Below are 18271 nucleotides of genomic sequence, written 5' to 3' on the forward strand. Positions count from 1 at the left end.
GGACATTCAGTGACTGATGAGGCTTCTCAGTGAGATCCAGTGATTGCCTCTGCCTTCCCAGCACTTGGATGGCAGGTCTATTCTGTGCTTGGTGTATTAGACAGTTTCTGGAACACGAACTCAGGTCCTCTCCTCGTGGTTGTTAAAAAAGCCCTTGACCAGCTAGCTGAGTTATCTCCCCAGTTCTTGACTAGGATATTTGACAGTATATGATGTGTACTAGAGGAGTCTTGGAACAGATGGGACAGGCCTTTCCCATACATAGTTGTCAGCTCTCCTGATGGAGGAAGGAGAATCTGCAGCCTGAGAAGAGAGTAGAGAATGGATATCAAGTGGAGGGGAAGGTAAGAACACACCTCTGTCCTCCCCTAGGGCCAGGTGAGGTCTGAGATTGGGGACCAGATGGGTTTGAATTGCATATGAAGCTTCCAACTTGACTCTAGGATTTTTCTACACCTGAAAATATGACTTAATATTAAGAATAACCTTGTGACTGATTGTGACAGATTCAGGATGATGTCATGGGGCTGGGATAAGGATTTGATGCTTTGGAGTCGAAGGCGGCACTAGAAAAATGAAACCAAACACCCGTTACTGACAGTCAAGATAAAGCCAGAGATTAGAAAAGTAAGAAGTGAATGACATTCTGACAGAGTAGTGCCCTGGCTGGTTTGCCAGCCAGTCCTTGACTAAGTTTATTGCTCCCGGGTAATGAACAACACCCTCTTTCATTCCCAGAAATGTCCCACTCTAAGGATGATGACACTCATGGGGATTGAGTCATTTGTTCAAGGGCAATCAGTTCAAAAGTGGTGTGTGCTGGAATCAAACCTGCTCACTCTGACTCTGATCCTTGGAGTCCCACAGTACTGTTGAACAGTATGTATTTTGATGATTTCCCTAAATCAGTTAAGTTTTGCAAATGATTAGTGAACTTCCACTATTACTCTTAAGACTATACTACACTGAGAGGTTAAGCTAATGATTGTTGGTTCATAGAAACCTTGAGGGATTTTTCTTAATTAAATAAATTTAAGAAGTCTTATTATATTAGCCTTGTAAGGTGATTGAGACATAGACTTTCCTCAGTATATCTAAATCAGTACAGTTTGTGCTGGTCAGTTGCTGACTTTCCATATGAACCAAACAAGAGCAAAACATCTATGTTTGGATGGTCATGAATTTTAAAAGAGTGCAGTTTAGATTACGTTACTGTATGTGTATTTGTAAATCTGATAGAATAGAATTGCTGAGTCATAAAAATCTTAAAGACCAAGCAATAAACCTTAGTATAAAACAGGAACTCTGTAGAATTATATATTATATCAACTTACAAAAACGTGGTCATTTAAAACTAGTGAGAAGCTTGAGTGTATATTTTCAAAGAATCCATCCTTGGAGATATCTGAGAAGAGATGTACATAGATGTACATAGATGTACATCATGGAAGACATGTTCAGTGTGCTGTGAGTGTCACATTCTAATCTATGTTCTTGTCTGTGACTATGTTAAAATTTTAGATTTTTAAAATGAGTATTTGACTCTTATATTTTTCTCTGTGTCTAGACCATTCCTCAGACATTACCAGAATTTCTACTGTAATGGTAATGGTAGAGATTAGAGATCTGTTGGGGTCCTCAGCTGAGTGACCCATGGGAATGAACACATTGGTCTTTTTGAATCTGTTTCATTAAATACAAAAAGTGACATTATAGTGTCTAGTTTCATTATTTTAAATAGGGCTTAAACTCAGTCATTTCATGTGTGTGTTCAACCCCCCCCTAAACAAAACCAAAACCAAAACAAACGAAAAACAGAAACTTGAATGCTATTTTTTTCAAAGGTGTTCAGATGTTCAAGGTTATCCATTTTGTTAACCATTGTTGTTAACAAAAGAAACTGCTTCCAACAAACAAGAACTTAAAAGCAAGCAAGAACACTCTTGTACGGCCATGGGAATTGCACAGGGGAGGGAGAGCACCATGGTAGACGATCAGAAATCTCAATAAAGCTCTGAACCGCCTCTCAACACATCTCCACTTTTCAAAATGTACACGTGTTTCATGGATCAATTGGGCAAGAAGCTCACAGCTTGTCAAGTTCAACCACCATTGAGGAATTGCTAACTGAGACTCGGTGAGGCTGGGGAGGGAGCACCCCACACACATATGCAAGGGCTTGGCCCAGACTAGCCTTGCTCTGCAACTGATCTTCCTCCACCCCCATAATGAAGTTTGACACTTGGCAGAGGCAGGGAGTTAGGAGCGTGCTCATAATAAGCTCTCTTTCCTAAGAGGCTTTGAAGCAATAGCAGCAGCAGCATTCCTCCTGCCTCAGGCTTCTCCCCATTATCTGCCCTGCTGCAGGGTTGGCAAGGCTGTAGTTAATTGCATGCCAAATACCACATTGGACCATATGGCTGAGGATGCTGGGTATCATTGCCAAGGTTCGATTTAAATTTAGGAGATCTTTTCTAAAGTAAGCCCCAGAGGTCTTCTGGACGTTTCTTCCTGCTCTTGTGAGATGCTCAGATGCCTGTGAGGATTCTACTGTCATCTGGTGGAAGCTCTTCCAGCCTTCACGGGGAGGTTCTCCTCTTAGGGCAAGAAGGATAGGAACCATTCCATTCACAGGGTCACTCCAGAGTGTCCCTGGTGCTTAAGGGACACCAGGAACTATTCAAGAGAATGAGAGGATCTGGACACCATGTGATCCCAGAAGAGCATAAAAATGAATGAGAAGGTGCTCCTGTGACTCCTTTTGAAGGGAGCTGAGATGCACCTATGACAAGGACATGGCCATTGAGAAGGGAAAGAACATTCCAGGCAGATGAATAATGTATGTATGGTGAAAAGACTGAGGATGGCAATGGCACAGCCACGTGTCTTGTGAGCTAGGAGACACGTAAGAGAAGAGCTTCATCACAGCACTGTTAAGGCCACAGACAAGTGCTGACACTGCAGTCCTGTCGGGGCTTTCCGTAGACCCTGCCACCTGGCCCTGTGTTAGGCAACTATTCCTGAAGACTCCTGGGAATAATGTTTTTCACTTGTCATTATGATCTGACTGACCCTCCTTCCTTCCTAGAAAGCATTAACACAAGGTTTGAGTTTCTTATTTTTGTGGCACAGGCACAGAGCCTGTATTTTATGGAGATTAGGTAAAATGTCTGTACGTGGCAGTAAAGTGTGCCTGGGGCACGTTGGGAAAAGGGCTGCTTCCCTGGTGGTTTAGGGAGCAAGTGGCTGAAATGATTATTGCAGAGCAATAGAAAGCACTGGCTCTAAAGGAACCCCAGCACTTCCCCCAACCACTTTCCTAGAGGGGTTCAAAGAGCTAAGGTTAATCTTAATTTTTTTCAAGTCGAGGGGAGTATTCAGTACAATGAGATATTACTCAGGGAGTAATGAAATAACTCCTAGGAAGTAAAGTAACTACTGTAAGGGAAAAGGGAGAAGGAAAAAAGATAATTTGAGAATGAGTACTTGAGAATCAAAGCCTTAAATCTTTTGATATCTTTTGCACAGTGTCCAATCACCTACGTCTCCGCCTCATGAATGGACACTCAGGAACGAGTTTGAAGTGTGGGTTGGATCCTGGCTCAGATTTCACATGGCAGTTATCTTCTGTATTTGAAATGCCAATTGGTTATTAAAAACACATTTCCTTAGCTTTGACTACCATCTAATAGACAGGTAACCATTACAACATTGTTAAACCCCAGTAAATACTGCTGATTGAAAACACATTTCCTTCAGCCCGACGCTATGACTGTGTATGTATCTATCCCAGAAATTTTGAAACTCAACCAATCTGTGCCAAAAATACAGCTCTTCCCTTTTGAATTCGTGAGGCTGGGGCTACCATCTCAAGCTGAGAATTCGGGACTCTCCAGCGAGTGTCTTGGTAATGAATGCCGACTGTTCTAGTCAGAGCCTGGCAGCTTGTCTGATCACTCAGAATAGCAACAGGAAACGAGAGTACCCTGCACAGTTGCAGCAGATCTGTGCAGAGCACGCTGCCCACTTTGTGTCTAAACCCGACTGTTTCTGGTTTAGGTGCTTGGACAAAGATTCCTAGCAGAAACCGTTTGGAGGGGCAGATGACCCTGTGGCTTGGGTGCATTTGTTTTTTACCCAGTGTATTTATAGTAGCATGCCTACCTTCTTGGGTTTGGGCTGTGCCAGGGGCCCTGGAACATAACTTAGACTGAGGCGGTGTAACTGAGGAAGAAAGAAATTATTGGAATGTAGAGAAGTGAAGAGATCTAAACTGTTTCTGAGTCCACTGTTCTCCATTCCACCCAGATGAGAATCGTTCAAGGCTATTTCCCTAGGGTCTTTGTGCTTTGGAGGTAGTGGGGCTCTGTAGGAGATGCACAAAATCTAAACCAAATACCACGTTCTCTTTTGCTTGGTTTCCACGAAGGTAGAAGATTCTTTAGCCCTTCTGGACCTAAGTGGAGTATAAAGGATTTTTTCTGTTTCATAATTATGTTTATTTCCTGATTCAATTTGGTTTAGGATAGTTGGAACCCGATTCACCTGAGAGCTCTAAAAGCCAGGCTGACACCCAGTTCACCATGGGGAAATACTTGAACACACCTCTGAAGGTTGGTTAAAATGTTCCCAGGGAACTGGGAACCCCCAAAGACAACATGCTCCGGAAGTGGAAACATAAGGGTTCTTGGAAAGTCAGTTGTGTGAGATGGTGTTTTGCTTGGGAAAACACATGAAGGAGAGCTTGAGTTGATTGGCAGAGAGATGTCAGCTGAGACAGATGCTCACGCTGAGGCAATACCTGTGGGAGACACATGACCTTTGGAGGGAGTATAAATAGAACTCGATGGACAGAGATGGGCACTGAGGTGGGCTTGCGTGTAGAGATTCTGTGCAATGCCTGTTGATCTCATGTCTTCACTGATCTTTGCTGTACTGAGAGAGGCACAGGTGAGAACTTTTCCTGGTGTTCCTGCTGGATCTGGTCACTCCTGCTGACTTTACTGAGAGCTTTGTTAAGTAGTGCCATGCATGCTGACTCGCATTTACTATCCCAACTCTACTGACTGGTGTATCTGTGAAATGTTTGCAAGTAGATTGAGCTGCGGCTGCTGACCCATGAACTGAGCTGCCGACTTCCAGACAACACAGACAGGAGTTGCTCCAAAGAACCTTTCTAAACAGGTCCCATATCCTTTCTTTTCCATTTCCTCTGGTGGGTGGTGGGCTACAAGGGAGGTTAAAGTGTTTAAGAACCATCATTAAAAGTAGGGTTTGAAAACTTTAAAGTTACATCCCCATTTTCCACGGCCTCCCTCCAGTCCAGTATCTAAGACACTATTTTACAAGAGTAGTTGTGAGTTCTGCTCCTGGGGCCTGTGCTGTGATATATTTTGTGTTTCACTTGGCTGAGTACTGACAGCATTCTGAACATGTAAAGGATGGGTTCCAACAGAAGCTTCAGAGTCACAAGAGACCAGACACAAGACAATGTACACTGTAAGCTCTGGGCCATCACTTCTGTTCCGTGAACACCAGCACTGAGTGAGAGCTATAGGCTGGGCCTCCTACAGCCTTCTCCAGTTTCCCACAACTCTCCTATGGAGTGGTGTAATGTTATGAAATGAGTATTTAGTGGAGGATGAGTTCAAGGTTATCACAGGCTACCTTCTTAGACCCTGTACACAGCAATAAAAATGTGCAGTTTGGTGAGACTTGAATTTCAACCTGTGAGTGCCAATGTCACTACCACAAAACACTTAGCGAGCGTTCTCAGAGGATAATTCCACTGCAGCCCTGGTTGTTTGCTGGATGGTCCCACACACCTGATATCAATTGTACTATGAAAAGGGAAGAAAAGAGAGAGACACACACATACACTAAGTGTGCTAATTTAGAATCTATATCCTGCCACATAAACATTATTAATTTAAAGATGGAATAATGAAAATGCATGAATTGGTCTCAAATTAAGCATCTTGGATACAGAAAGATGAGATTTTAAGCAGAATCGTCACTTTGGAGACTGGGCTCTTTATCCTCAGGGAGGAGCTGGCTGTGGAAACATGTACAAGTTCAGACTATAGAACTGTATGTGATCATTCGTTTTATGTCAAAATACCACAGCAGAGCTGGAGCTGGGCTTTAGGGAGTGGTAGACCATGCTATTATTGTAACTTAGTTTCATATAGAAATATTGAAACGGGAGTCCCTATGTAGGTCATTTTAAACTTTTTGAAAGGAACTGGTTTTGCCATTAGTCTCTTGATGGGAATTATAAGATGAATTAGTCAATTATTTAGATCAATAAATACACTGATGAATTGAAGTTACAAGTACTTCAAGATAAAAATGATCCCATTTACAGGACATGGGAGGGCAGATAGATTTGATTATTGGGAAGTAAACTGTAGTCTCCAAGGGTAAAAAGGGGGGTTATAGGGAGATATATGCTGAAAGCTGTGATATTTCTCCTTTATGTTTGATAGCATTCTGGAATTAGACTCATGGTCTTTACAAACCTTTTGAACACACTAAAAGATACTGCAAAAAAAGTGAGTTTTATTTTTTATATATTCTAGCCACAATTTTAAAAATAATCATACAAATGGAAAGAAAGGATTGAGGGACACCTCTTTCAGAGGCTGATAGTAAAGCATTTTCTAGAACAGAGAACTCAACCCACAAGTGGGTCACATTGAGGTACTGGATTGAGAGATGCATCAGGAAACATTTAACTCTATGAACTGCAATTAGTAACTGCTGAATAGGTGTTGTGTGGAAGGGGGAGCACTGCCGGGTGAAGAAGGGCAGGTCTGGTAGATAGTTAGGAAAGATGGAAGGCAAGAAAGAACCAGCTTCTCCATCTGTGCCCAGAGCCAGAGCCAGAACCAGCTCACCACCATCAGGACTCATGGCATGCCTGCAGATTTCTGAACACCCAAAGGACCCTCAGCAGGAGCACCCTCTCTTCTGAGCCCACGAATGAGTCCCCACTTTCTCTCCACTGACTATTCAAGGAGAGACCACCCAGAACTCTCAGGGCACAGGTAGCACAGTGTAGCTTGGGAACAAATGGTTCTGGCCCTCATCTGTGCTCAGAGCCAGAGCTGACCCACCATCATAGAAACTCACAGCCTACCCACAGAAAGCTGAACACTTAGGAGCAATCTTCCTCCTGGACCCGGGTCCCACAGACCCACAGGAGAGACAAGCTCCACTCAGAGACAACATCTAGCATTACAGATAATAAGATGGCAAGAGGCAAGTACAAGAACCTAAGCAACAGAAACCAAGACAACCTGTTAACATCAGAAGCCAGTTCTCCCACCACAGCTAGGAGTGATTATCCCAACACACCAGAAAAACAAGATTTCAACTTAAAAATCATATCTCATGTTAATGATGGAGGGACTCAAGAAGCATATGAATAGCTCCCTTAAAGAAATACAGGAGAACACAGGTAAACAAGTAGAAGCCTTTAAAGAGGAAATACAAAATCACTTAAAGAGCTACAGGAAAACACAACCAAACAGGTGAAGGGATTGAAATGGAAAAAGAAACAATAAAGAAATCACAAAAGGAGACAACCCTGGAAATAGAAAACCTAAGAAAAAGATCAGGAGTCATACACATAAGCATCACCAACAGAGTACAAGACATGGAAGAGAGGATCTCAGGAGCAGGGGATAACATACAAAACACTGACACAACAGTCAAAGAAAATGCAATAATCAAAAAGCTCCTAACCCAAAACATCCAGGAAATGAAAGACACAATGAGATGACCAAATCTAAGGATAATCGATGTAGAAGAGAGTAAAGACTTCCAACTAAAAGAATCACAAATATGTTCAACAAAATCATAGAAGAAAACTTCCCTAACCTAAAGAAAGAGATGACCACAAACATGCAAGAAACCAACAGAACTCCAAATAGAGTGGACCAGAAAATAAATTCCTCCCAACATATAATAGTCAAAAGACCAAATGTTCAAAACAAAGAAAGAATACTAAAAGCAGTAAGGGGAAAAGGACAAGTAAAATATAAAGGCAGACCAATCAGAATTCCCCCAGACTTCTCAATAGAGACTATGAAAGCTAGAAGATTCTAGACAGACATCATACAAACCCTAAGAGAAAACAAATGCCAGCCTAGGTTACTGTATCCAGCAAAACTCTCAATTACCATAGATGGAGAAATCAAGACATTCCAGGACAAAACCAAATTTACACAATATCTGTCCAAAAACCCAGTCCTACAAAGGATAAGACATGGAAAATTCCAATGCAAGGAATGAAATTACACTCTAGGAAAGGGAATAAAATAATCTTCTTGCAACAAAACCAAAAAGAGAAAAACACACAAACATAATTCTATCTCTAACAACAAAAATAACAGGAACAACAATCACTATTCCTTAACTATCTCTTAATATCAATGAACTCAATTGTCCAATAAAAAGAAATAGGATATCTGACTGGATATGTAAACAGGATCCAGCTTTTTTCTGCACACAGGAAACTTATTTCAGCTACAAAGACAGACACTACCCCAAAGTAAAAGTCTGGGAAAAAAACTTTTCAAGCAAATTGTCCCAAGAAGCAAGCTGGAGTAGCCATTCTAATACCAAATAAAATAGATTATCAACCAAAAGTTACCAAAACAGATAAAGAAGAACACTTTTTACTCATCGAAGGAAAAAAATCTATCAAGATGAACTCTCAATCCTGAACATCTATTCTCCAAATAAAAGGGCACCCACATTCATAAAAAAAATTCTACTAAAGCACATAGTATATATTGTACCACATACAGTAATAGTGGGAGACTTTAAAACCCCACTCATCAATGGACAGATCATGGAAGCAGAAACTAAACAGAGACATGGTGAAACTAATAGAAGTTATAAACCAAATGGATTTAACAGACATCTATAGAACATTTCATCCTTAAAAAAAGAAAGAAAAAAAAAAAAAAAGAATATACCTTCTCAGCACTTCACAGTACCTTCTCAAAAACTGACCAAATAGTCAGTCACAAAACAGGCCTCAACAGATACAAGAAGATCAAAATAATCCCATGCATCCTATCAGATCACCATAGCCTAAAGCTGGTCTTCAATAACAACAAAAACAACAAAGAGCCCACATATACATGGAAGCTGAACAATGCTCTATTCAATGATACCTTGGTTAAGAAAGAAATTAAAAAACAATATTAAAGATTTTTTTAGAATTTAATGAAAATAATGAAACAACACACCCAAACTTATGGGGTACAATGAAAGCAGTACTAAGAGAAAAACTCATAGCTCTGAGTGCCTCCAAAAAGAAACTAGAAAGAGCATACACTAACAGCTTGACAGCATACCTAAAAGCTCTAGAACAAATAGAAACAGATATACTCAAGAGGACTAGACACCAGGAAATAATCAAACTTAGAGCTGAAACTAACCAAGTAGAAACAAAAAGAACTATACAAAGCATCAACAAAACCAGGAGCTGGTTTTTTGAAAAAATTCAACAAGATTGACAAACTCTTAGCTAGACTAACTAGAGGGCTCAGAGAGAGTATCCAAATTAACAAAATCAAAAATGAAAGAGGAGACATTACAACAGAAACTGAGGAAATTCAAGAAATCATTATATCCTACTACAAAAGCCTATACTCAACAAAACTGGAAAATCTGGATGAAATAAACAATTTTCTAGACAGATACCAGGTATTAAAGATAAATCAGAATCAGATAAACCATCCAAACAGTCCCATAATCCCTAATGAAACAGAAGCAGTCATCAAAAGCCCCCCAACCAAGAAAAGCACAGGACCATATGGGTTTAGTGCAGAATTTTGTCAGACCTCCACAGAAGACCTAATATCAATACTCTCCAAACTATTTCACAAACTAGAAACAGAAGGCAAGCAAGCCACCTAACTCATTCGTTGAAGCCACAATTATGCTGATACCTAAACCACACAAAGACCCTACCAAGAAAGAGAACTTCAGACCAATTTCCTTCATGAACATTGATGTAAAAATACTCAATAAAATTCTAACAAGCCAAATCCAAGAACACATCAAAATGATCATTCACCCTGACCAAGTAGACTTCATCATGGGGATGCAGGGATGGTTCAATATATGGAAATCTATCAACATAATCCACTATATAAACAAACGCAAAGGAAAAAAAAACACATGATCATTTTATTAGATGTTGAGAAAACATTTGACAAATTTCAACACCCCTCCATGTTAAAAGTCTTGAAAAGATCAGAAATTTAAGGACCATACTTAAATATAGTAAAAGCAATATACAGCAAATCAGTAGCCATCATCAAACTAAATGGTGAGAAACTTGAAGCAATACTTCTAAGATCAGGAACTAGAAAAGGCTGCTCACTCTCCCCCTATTATTCAGTATAGTGCTGGAAGTTATAGCCAGAGCAATGGAATAGGATAAGAAAGTCAAAGGGATACAAATTGGAAAGGAAGAAGTCAAAATATCACTATTTGCAGACATGATAGTATACTTCAGTGACTATGAGAGAACTCCTATAGCTGATAAACAGCTTCAGCAATTTGGCTGGATATAAAATTAACTTGAACAAATAAGTAGCCTTTTTCTACTCAAAGGATAAACAGGCTGAGAAAGAAATTAGGGAAATGACACCCTTCACAAGAGTCACAAATAATTGGTGTAACCTTACCCAGGCAAGTAAAATATCTCTCTGACAAGAACTTTAAGTCTCTGAAGAAGGAAATTGAAGATCTCAGAAAATGGTAAGATCTCCCATGCTCATGGATTGGAAGAATCAACATAGTAAAAAAAAGCCATTTTTCCAAAAGCAATCTACATATTTAGTGAAATCTCCATCAAAATTCCCACTCTATTCTTTATAGAGTTAGAAAGATTAATTTGCGAATTTATTTGGAATAACAAAAAAACCCAGGATAGCGAAATCTATTCTCAACAAAAAAAGAACTTCCGGGAGAATCACCATCTCTGACCTCAAGCTGTATTACAGACCAGTCTTGATAAAAACCACATGGTATTGGTACAAATAAAGGCAGGTAGGTCAATGGAAAAGAATTGAAGTCCCAGAAATGAACCCACATGCAGATGGTCATTTGAATTTTGACAAAGGAGCTAAAAACATTCAATGGAAAAAGGACAGCCTCTTCAACAAATGGTGCTCTTCCAACTGGCAGTCAGCATGCAGAAGAATGCAAATCGATCCATTGTTATACAAAGTTCAAGTACAAGTGGGTCAAAGTTCTTATAAAACCAGGCACAATGAAACTAATAGAAGAGAAAGTGGGGAAGAGCCTAGAACACAGAGGCACAGGGGAAAATTTCCAGAACAGAACATCAATTGCTTATGCTCTAAAATCAAGAATGGACAGATGGGACCTCATTAAACTACAAAGTTTCTGTAAGGCAAAGGACACTGTAAGAGGACAAAATGGCAACCAACAAATTGGGAAAGGATCTTTACCAATCCTACATGTGATAGAGGGCTAATATCCAATATATACAAAGAACTCAAAAAGGTAGACTTCAGAGGATTAAATAATCCTATTAAAAATGGGGTACAGAGCTAAACAAAGAATTCTCAAATGAGGAATACCAGATGTCTAAGAAGCACCTAAAGAGATGTTCAACATACTTAGTCATCAGGGTAATGCAAATCAAAAGAATCCTGAGATTTTACCTCACACCAGTCAGAATGGCTAAGATCAGAAAATCAAGTGACAACAGATTCTTTTCCTTTCTCCTTTCATCCACAGCAAGGATGTGGAGAAAGAGTAACACTACTTCATTGTTGGTTAGATTGCAAGCTGGTACAACCATTCTAAAAATCAGTTTGTCAGTTCCTCATAAAATTGGACATAGTACTACCTGAGAACCCAGCTATACCACTCCTGGGTATATACCTAAAAGACACTTCAACATCTAACAAGGACATATGTTCCACCATGTTCATAGCATCCTTATTTATAATAGCCAGAAGCTAGAAAGAACCCATATGTCCTTCAACAGAAGAACGGATACAAAAATTGTGGTACATTTACACAATGGAGTACTACTCAGCTGTTAAAAACAATGAACTCATGAAATTGCTAGGCAAATGGATTTTACTAGAAGCTATCATCCTGAAAGAGGTAACCCAGTCACAAAAGAATACACATGGTATGCTCAAAAAGTTCAGAATAACCAACTCACAGACCTTATGAAGCTCAAAGAAAAGGAGGGCCAGAAGGTGGATGCCTCAGTCCTTCTTAGAATAGAAAACAAAACATTCATGGGAAGAAATACAGAGACAAATAGAGGAGCAGGGATTGAAGAAAAGATCATTCAAAGAAAGCCTTACCTGATTATCCACCCTATATACAGCCACCAAACCCAAGCACTATTGCTGATGCCAAGAAGTACTTAAGGGCAGGAGGCAGATATGGATGCCCCCACAGGGGCTCTGCCAGAGTTATACAGATACAGTTGAGGATGCTTGCAGCTAACCATCAGACTGAACATGGGGACACCAATGAAGGAGCTAGAGAAAGGACTGAAGGAGCTGAAATGGTTTGCAACCCCATGGGAAGAACAACATTATCAACCAACCAAACCCTCCAGAGTTCCCAGGGACTGAAACACCATCCAATGAGCACACATGGAGAGACCCATGGCTCCAGTTGAACATGTAGCAGATGATAGCACTGTGTGGCATCAATGAGAGAAGAGGCCTTTGGTCCAGTGAAGACACATTTTCCCAGTGTAGGGGAATGCCAAGGCGCTGAGGTGGAGAAGGTGATTGAGAGAGGGAGCACCTTCACAGAAGTAAGGGAAAGGGGATCAGGAATGGGAGTGGGGGGAAAGTGGCTAAAATTTGAAATGTAAATACAGAGAATATCCAATTAAAAAGAGAGAACGATCCAGCTTGTGAGAGGGTGAACACATTGGTGTGATGGTTGTACCTATGGTACCCTCTCAGCACTGAGTCAGTGAGGAGTATACCAGGATTCCTCCATCTCCAGGGGCAGACACAGATTTCTAACAAATGGCCTCTGTCCTGTTGCACAAGTGATATTCACTGAAATCACATGAAGCCATTCATAAATGCAACAATACAAAACAGTAGCAACCTAACGGGGGAGGCTGGCCCAAGCTGTAGGACTCCCATCATGCATCATACATGCTCTCTAATCAAAAAGGGCTTGTTCAAAGAGTGGAAAGAAAAAGAGCGGGCAGCCTGGATGGACAGATCATTCATATCAGCTGTAGTGACTTCAGACACACTACCCTTTGCCCACAACAGAGGAAGCCTCTCTGGCAGGAGAGAAACTACCATGTGGAGTTTTTGAACAGATTCCAAAATCCCCGCTTAGCTTTAGCCACAAAGAGATCCTCCAGGGCTTTACCTACACATTCTCCTTTCACAGCAAAGCACTTATCCAGGACCCCACCTCTGCTGATCTTTACAAACAGTCCCATCTAAACAATGCATAGTAACTACGATGTATAGCTCCCTAGCAACTGTTACTGGCCAAATGCATCATGGATCTAGAAACTGGATTTGGGTGCATGTTCAAAAAGGCAAACTGCCTCTGAGTATCCAAGGAAATTTTCCTATTTACCATCTTATGCTTATGTAAGATTGGGCATACATATGTTTAAAATCAGATGCATTGTGGGAAAAGAAAACTGCCATTGGCCCTTGCAAACAACTCCGGAAATGAACGAAGGCAGCCTTGAGTGGTAACCAGGAGTTCTCCAGCTATGCATGTGTTCAGGGTCTAATGCTCCTTGCTGTATATCTAGTCTATTCCCACTTTGCATCTCAAAAGAATCTTTTGTGACTCTGCCTTTTGTAGGTACGTCTCTAATTCTTTGAACATAATGTCAAGAGCCTGGAGAAAACATGTCCAGACAGAGACCACCAGTAACAATGGGACCCTCTCCTACCAGCTTATTGTAGACTCTCAGAGGAAAATGTTTGCTCCCATTTTGTCAATAAGCTTGTGTCTGCTACCACTAGGTTGCATACTTGTGAACTGTTAAAACTCAAAGTAAGTATTTAGCACATTTAAAAAATCAGCAAAATAAAAATGTAATGTGTTCAATCTTATGTCTGATGCAGTTTATTAGTTTCCTTGAGGTCAGGCTGTGTCTTACCCTAAGTATTGGCACGAAGCAGTCTTCCATTTCCCCTTCCAAGGCTCAGTTCTTTATCATGTAGTGGCATGCTATTTCTCTGTGATTGGAGGAAGAAAACACCACAGAAGGAAAGGGCAGGGACATAAAAGGATAAATGTCCTTGACAGCTGCCTAGGTCATGGTGTCCTCTGTGCATCCTCTCCTTACTGTGTGTCCTCCGCTCTGCCACACTTCCTGATGAGACAGCTGCGGCACCATATATTGTGAGAAAACAAGCATCACTCAATAATAATCCAAGAAACTCAAGTAATGGGAGCAAGGCAATGCTATTTTTCTGTCTGCAGGACCAGGCTCTAGCCCAGAGACAAAAGTGGAGACTCTACCAGTTGGCTCTTTATAGTCCTTGTTTCAAATGGACCGAGTACTCAAGGCTTCTCAGTTTTCCTGATGTCTGGTATAGCTCCCATCCTAAGCTCCCTGGCTATAACCAGTGAAGCCCTGGGAGCAGGCCACCCGTGCCAGTGAGGAGCAAAGCCCAAAAGGTCTGCAAGAACAAGATAGATCACTAAAGCAACAGCTCTCATCCTGTGAGATGTGACCTTCTCCTAGAGTCATAGGGATGGCCTAAGACCATTAGAAACATCAAATATTTACATTATAATCCATTCAAAAATTACAGTTATGAAGCAGCAAAGATAATTTTATGATTGGGGTCATCCCACTCTGAGAAACTTTATTAAAGAATTTCAGCATTAGGAAGATTGAGGGCCACAGCTCCAAATGGACATAAAATGGGAGGCTCCAGACATCCAGACAGCTCAGCAGACACTGTTCTGTAATATACCTCACCACGCATGAGCCACACACAAGCCACGCACACACAAGGGAGCCTTCTGGTGATTGTGTGCCATAGAATATCCTGCCTCTGTCTGGCTTTCACCTTGGTAAAGGCTAAGCGGCTGGTACCTTTGTCAGCCTGGCTAAGCATTACGGAAGCTATGGCCAGTTAGCCTCTTGTTTTCAAGGATCATCTGCTATGAAGCCAGTTCCCACTCACTCTTCCTTCCCCATCACTGGATAAACACATAGCAGCTCACTGTTCCTTGGCCAGTAAGACTTGAGAGGTCTGCGGTTTGTGAATGAACTCTGCCTTAGATAGTGGAGACATCCCTTAGAGCTGCACTGCTAGGTTGTTTCATATGTTGGAAGTTCTTTCCATTCCCTGCAGCATGAACAATGCACCATGCCTCAGAAAAGATCCATGACTTCTGGTGCTTTGAGATCTGGGGGACTTTACTGCCCTTCTGGACTATTTGATGGCACAGAAATTGAAAGACTTGATCCAGAGTGAGGGCTCGATATGAAAAATGTTAGGATTCTGTATTGTCTATCACTACCATTTTTATTCATACAATGTTTACATTTAGCTCTGTCCAACTTGGTAGAGCTAGCTATATATCATATTCATTAAACTGCCATGCTAAATTCTATTGTACTTACATTGTTACCTTCATTAACTGGATTTTCGTTAACATTAGCAATAGTTCTGCAATGAAGAACCTTCTGGGATGACAGCTTCTTCTTCTTTACACAGGCAAACATTTGTCTGACTAAAGCCAATCTTGCCAGGAGATGTGAGTACCTCCACCCTTGATTAGTAACAGTTCCCTCCAGGAGACAACTCTTGCAGGTCCTCAGTCTTGTATCCCATTTTAACCCCATGAGTTGGTCCAACATTTTATTTCTTATTGAGGTAAACTTTTTGCATATTATGTGAAGGTTGTCTCTGTATTGTAAAAAAAAAAAACAAAAACAAAAAAAAAAAAAAACAGTGCCAATTGTAAGGGCAGAAAGCAGAGTACTGGCCAGATCTTGGTATTGTTATTTTTATGGACCATCACCTGCCTCAGTATTTGGTAAACACGTACCTTCTTCACTTGTTGATTGGCTTAATAAAGAGCTGGTAGCCAATAGCTAGGCAGGAAAAGGAAGCTGGAACTTCCAGGCTGGGAGTGTCTCTAAAAGAAGAAATTGAGGCAAGCAAATACTCCATCTGGGTGACAGGCATGTTTTCTAATGCACATCCTGTGTTTTATATACTGTAACATCTAAGGACATAGAAACTTTGATATTAGTTAATATTTACATTTATGATGCATAGTTTCACATCTAAATTAAATCATAAAAATATTTCTCGTCAAATTTACACTGGAGCCTTTTGGCTTTCTTTTGTTTGGTTCTTGTGCTTAAATTTTGTGTTTGGAGTACAACATTTTAATATTTCTTATGCAGTAAAATTCATCAGTGTCTGCATTGATTTTTCTTTGGAATTATGCTTATAAACATTGACCAAAACATAACATTGCATTTTACTAGACAAAGACACATGGTTTAGAATAAATACTTCGAATATGTGGTAACTAAGCCATGACTGAGATGGGCATTTTTTGCAGACTAATCACAAGGCATTAATTTTCCTCCACTGTTTATAGTACAGAAGGCATTTTCCTGTGTATCTGACAGTAGAGAGTACAGCAACTTGCTTTCATTAGTTAGAGGTGAAGATTGTGTTTGATTTTTAATTATTTTCCATTATACAGTCGGTAAAGCTTGAGCACTCTTTCTAATGCTTATTGACTTTCTGTCTCGTGTGAATTTCTGCTCATATTTTTCCCTTTTCTACCAAGAAACTTATCATTTCCTTATCTGATAAGCATGTAATCAACAGATACTGAGAATATGATCCATTTCTTTTTTGTTCCAGCCTTCATTTTGTTTTATAGCTTCTAGGGAATATTTTCAACGTATATTAGAATTTTATTTTTATGCAAATAAACTAGTATTTTCTCGTGTTTTTTTTTTTTTTCAAGGCTTCCATGTCTATCATTCATGTATGATACATGAGTGGAGTTAATGTTACTATAAAGATACTCAGGAGTAAAGAGTACTCATACTATGAAGTTAGCTATCAGTTGCATAGGTAACAAAATCCCCATTTACGTTGAATATTTCATTTAAAGAAATGTTCTGAATATCTACATGCGAAGAAGTTCAGATAAATGAGCTTCAAGCCATGGAACTACTTTACTGTTACTTGGGATAAGTCAGTCTTACAGGGAGATAAGTACTTACCCATAATAGAGTTAGAGTGTTTGTTTAACTCAAGATTTTATGTCAAAGAATGAAGCAAAGGGCTGTTTTGAAATATTCCAGGGAGCCTGGACTGGAGAAGTATACACCTTTTCCCACCTACAAGTTTCCATGTTGAGATTCTCATTTTTTGTGTGATGGTACTGAAAAGGGAGACCTTTGAGAGATAACTGGGTCTCAGTGATGTCATGAAAGTGGAGCTCTAGTAAAAGAATTCATGAAGAAACACAGGCTCTCCCTCCTTCCTTATTAATGCAGCAATGAAAGGCCACATGGAGCTAGGAAGAGACCCCACCACCGCAACCATGGCACTGGCTGTACTGACTTCTGATCCCAGGTTTCCAGCCTTGAAGATAAGTTGCAAACATCATTTTTAATGCCCAGCCTCTGGTATTTGTTATAGCAGCTTAAACAGACCCAGAGATCATCTACATGGTAAGGTGTGAGTTTTAGACACTGCACAGGAGAGTTCTGGCATGGTTTTCAGTTAGTGCCCATTAAAAAAAAAAATTTTTTTTTTGAAAATCTGTAAGTAGGATGTAACTTCCTTCCATGTCCTGCATTTTCTACATTCAGTATTTTTGATCCACTCTTCAAGCTGTTTGGAGCAGTTGTGTTCTGATTTCTGAAACATTCTGAGTTACATGTGATCAAGCTTTAAGCTAAAGCAAAGCCTCACAGACACCAATAGCAATTAACGTATGAATGCTGGGAGCTAGGTGCTTTATAAGACAAAGGATTTGGTTAGTGGACTGCAGGTCCCAATCAGGCACCTGTTCACCCTGGATTCTGATGATGGCCCCTGGCTGTGTCACGTCATGGTGGAAGTATATGCAAGCAAAAGAGATTAAACAACAATAAAGAATGCTAAAGGGTCAGGGTGGGTTGGGGGACATTTAGGAATCAGCTCTCCTTTATAACAACTGGACTCTTGGGAATATCCAGAGTGATACAAGTTACTAA

This window comes from Micromys minutus, assembly GCF_963924665.1.
Source record: "Micromys minutus genome assembly, chromosome: 10".
Classification (NCBI taxonomy): Eukaryota; Metazoa; Chordata; class Mammalia; order Rodentia; family Muridae; genus Micromys; species Micromys minutus.